Source organism: Micropterus dolomieu, linkage group LG21 (assembly GCF_021292245.1).
Source record: "Micropterus dolomieu isolate WLL.071019.BEF.003 ecotype Adirondacks linkage group LG21, ASM2129224v1, whole genome shotgun sequence".
Lineage (NCBI taxonomy): Eukaryota > Metazoa > Chordata > Actinopteri > Centrarchiformes > Centrarchidae > Micropterus > Micropterus dolomieu.
Window position 1 is genome coordinate 7,058,083 of NC_060170.1, and position 4,429 is coordinate 7,062,511.

The following is a 4,429-nucleotide window of genomic DNA, read 5'->3' on the forward strand; positions in this document are numbered from 1 at the left end:
CTGTGCAGGCTGCTGGTGGTGGTGTAATGGTGTGGGGGATGTTTTCTTGGCACACTTTAGGCCCCTTAGTGCCAATTGGGCATCGTTTAAATGCCACGGCCTACCTGAGCATTGTTTCTGACCATGTCCATCCCTTTATGGCCACCATGTACCCATCCTCTGATGGCTACTTCCAGCAGGATAATGCACCGTGTCACAAAGCTCCAATCATTTCAAATTGGTTTCTTGAACATGACAATGAGTTCACTGTACTAAAATGGCCCCCACAGTCACCAGATCTCAACCCAATAGAGCATCTTTGAGATGCGGTGGAACGGGAGCTTCGTGCCCTGGATGTGCATCCCACAAATCTCCATCAACTGCAAAATGCTATCCTATCAATATGGGCCAACATTTCTAAAGAATGCTTTCAGCACCTTGTTGAATCAATGCCACATAGAATTAAGGCAGTTCTGAAGGCGAAAGGGGGTCAAACACAGTATTAGTATGGTGTTCCTAATAATCCTTTAGGTGAGTGTATATATATATATATATATATATATATATGAAAAAAAAGCCTAGTCCCAATTAGACGCTAGATCTGGTTTTGATAGATGTTCTTTTGTTGTGAACAAACAGTGTGGATTTGTGCAATTTATATCAAATAATTTGGATACTCAAAATTCCTTCCCTCTCTCTCTCTCTGAGAAAAGGAGGGGGTAGGAAAGTTTTCCTCCACTGGAGTTGGCCTTTTGACATGCAAAACTAGAGACATCGCCTGGGGTTCGGTAAGGGTCTGCAGAGACTCAATCAGACATGCATCAGCTTAAGGACCTTGTATTCGAAGAGCCTTAGTGAACCCCTCTCGCCGTGAAGGTGTCAATAGACACTTAGCAGGACAGCAAAAGAATTGTCCAATCCCTCTCCCTCTAGGGTGCCTCAGGACATCAAAGTACCGGACGTTCTGATCCCTTTTCCAATAGAATGGCTGGGCTATAAAACACCACTGTCTTCTCTTCTTTTAGCTGATGTGCAAATGTGATAAGCCAGGGGTGCGAAAGGGGGACACTTAACAACTCCTGCCTTGAGCTAAAACAGTGTTTCATTATAAACTGTTGTTTAACCAATAATCCTTGCTAAGTTAGTAGTGGCGTTTGCTTCCATTTAAGTAGTTATGTTACCATGTTGTTGTTTGTTGTTTAAAGAATCCAATGTAACCAATGCTTTGTTCACAATACTTTCTGACACTTCCTTTAGAAATGATGATAAAGAAATATCTTACGATACTTGATCAATTTTCCAGCTCAAATTTAAGGTTAAAAATGACTAAATTCCCCAGATTGTTTTAGGATTAATCAGAGCTATCCTTATGTAACCCGAGCTCCCCCAAGTGGACAAAATAAGTATTACATGCCATCGTCTGAAATGTTGTTTAATGTATAAATGTCACTCGGTATTTATTTATTTGTCCAATAATCTGATGCCATTCGTGTGTCTTGCTTATATTCTCTAAGAACGTGTAACCACCAATATATCCAGAAAGCTAGTTAAGTTCTTCTCCTCTGATGTGATTCATTCTGAAATGCTAACCTCAAAGTTGAACTACTGACAAGTGTTTTCCTTTTTATCAAGTGCTTAAAACTAAGAACGGAAAAAACGTTTGGCAATTAAGGTTTGATCCTGTACGCAACGCGGTTGACGATGGATAGATGGATCATCTAATTGCGTTCATTAGCTGCCGTATGAGTCAAATCCTCCCCACAATAGAACTCCACCTTCTCATTGTTTAGCTATCTTTGATGTATTTAACCGCATTTTTACATCACCTTAGTTAGTTAATAAACTTCACTGTAATCAAGGAATCGTGCGTGTATTTCCTGTCTCCAAGTTCCAGCCACGAGAATTTACCGCTTTGATATGAGATTGACTGACTGATTTATTTAAGATAATTGAGCGATTATTAACTAACTGATCACTAGTTAATAATTGTATAATTATTAAAACGCTACCCAGAAGTCCGGAGAATCTGGGTTAATTAAAACTCCGGTGGTGCCCCGAAACGAGAGATTTACAGATTAATATTTTCTGAATATTCTGGTTGCAAAACAACGTCCGGTTCTATTAGAAACAATGGTAAAATGACCCTACTTCTCAGTTGGTTTATTACCTCTGTAAAAACTTTCCAGATGAGTTTATGGTTTCATGTCTTCTTCAATACAAAATGATGTTTAGTAAATTATGGTCCCATTTATTTTAAAACACACCATAAAGCAGAGTATGTTTTAGGGCAGGATTATCTGTGATTGACAAGTCATTACCATGGCGACCTGTCAATCAGGCTAGAGCCGACTCGTAACCGGCACTGTGTAAATTTAACCAGTGCAGTTGAAAAAGCATATTAGGAGCTGGATGTTCACTTTCTCTGGTGAATACATTTAGTTTTAACGCTGTTGTTCACTAGACAAAGTTATCAACTCTGTTAAAATGACAGTTAGCGTCAGTGACATTTGCACCAAGCTAAGCAAGCTAGCTAGCTCCACACACCGCTGTTCGTTCCGCAGTCTCTTCCAAATATGGTCACTTCCAGGCACTTCCAGGTTTTAAAAAGTCAACATGACGGCGCCCTATCGGCCGAACTCGAGGCTTCAAAACAGCAGTCCACAAACCAACGGGTGACGTCACAACAACGTCAATAGTGGTATTTTATGTAGCCAGCTTTAGTTCATGTTTATCGTAAGATATTAACTAATTTAATCACAAGTGCAGCTAGCTAACCTGAGCAGCACTTCACTGGCTAAGTTAACATTACCCACCTGTCAGTTTGCCAAGATTTACTTTAAATGTCAACTGTTAAGTTTACCGTTACGTTGATTCATTGAGTTGAAAAAGCAAGTAACGTTATATCTGCAACAGATGGATATTGACTTCATGTTTTTCTGTTTAAGAGACATGTGAAACCATCGGAGACTGACTTTAATGAGCAAGCAAGCCAGTTATCCACAAAGGATCCAAATAGCAACAAGGTCAGAATAATCAGAGTTGAATCAGCAAAAACTGAACATTTTAAACTTCATGAAGGTAGGATTATTGCAGGACTGCAATAGTTTTATCTCAGTGTACCTAATAAACTGGCAGCTGTATCTGCTTATAGACCACTGCTGTAACTTACGTGACCTACATAATATACAATAATGCAACATAATGGTGCAGCGGGAGAACCACTCACTACAATAACATTAGCCTACTGATATGAAAGATACAGAGCCGATGTTGACCTGCCTCTGACCCGGGAACATTTAAGTAAAAGCGCCTGAACATGTCTGGAGAAAATCTGGTGTTTCCACGTTTATTATTATTTTTTTATGTTTATGTTTATAGAAATGTATATATATATAAATGTTTTGTATATGTGTGTATGTGTACACATGTTATACATATACATGTTATATTAACTATAAATAAAAACAGTTTTACCCAAAAAAGAGAGTGCAGAGGAAGTGGAAGTACTTTTTCCAAATCAGAATAATGGCTGCATTTATTTCTTTTAGGCTGATACAACCTTAACAACCTCAAACATTAAGGAAGGTTGACCTGTCCTAGTCCTAAAATTATCCAAAGGCACTCACTGCACCACTTGCTGCTGCTCATTAAGCATTCTATTGCACAGTAGTGCAGTAGTGCACAGTAATAATTGAAGGCAACATTATCAACATTATGATCAACCCAGATATTACCTGGATTTTGGACAGTTAGATGACAAAATTTAGATTTTAGTTTTAAATATCTATATAAAGATACAAATACAACTTTTTAAACAAGGCATATAAAAAAACAAGCAGCAATATGTATGTACCTGGCGAGGATACAGTTACAAAGGAAATTAACCAGTTTCAGTTTACCTTTTCTGATCTCTGAGCTTTTCTTCACAATGTCCTGCAGACTGGCTGAGGACAAAGCCAGCAGGGCCAGCAGCAACAACACGGAGAGCTTCATCTAAAACACAGAACAAAATTGTTCATGAACATCAATTTACATGACTAAATTGATTATTTTTTCTATTTAATATAATGTTCTATAGCAGGCTAAGTCAAAATTTTAGGTTTATCAGTGGATAAGTAAAATCTGAGAAGTTTCAAATTGGTTATTAAAAACTTTAAAATTTCCCAATTGACCATGTCACCTTCTATATCTTCCAGGATGCTTCTTTAGCAAAAGAATTTACCTATTTTCAAAAATGTTTACAATTTCGGACATTTGTGTGTGGTGTCTGTGTGGTGTGGATCTTCATGTCAAAGCTAACACACATTTAAATTTAGATTAAAATGAAATGTAAAGAACTTACCATTGCAGTCATAAACAACTTTGTACACCTCCTGTCACCTCCAAGTTATATACTGTAACTGCTTTATGACTGAATCATAAAATAAATAGTTTCACTTCAAACTTGGCT

At 37.8% G+C, this 4,429-nt stretch overlaps 1 protein-coding gene across 1 annotated transcript in view; it reads right to left on the reverse strand.

The window, feature by feature from the left end:
* Window positions 1-2,210, reverse strand: part of LOC123960721 (natterin-3-like) — a 37,670-nt gene extending 35,460 nt beyond the window's left edge. The window contains exon 1 of the mRNA XM_046035644.1: window positions 2,147-2,210. The gene's annotated coding sequence lies outside the window, so the exon portion shown is untranslated. The remainder of the gene's footprint in view (window positions 1-2,146) is intronic.
* Window positions 2,211-4,429: the final 2,219 nt, after the last annotated feature.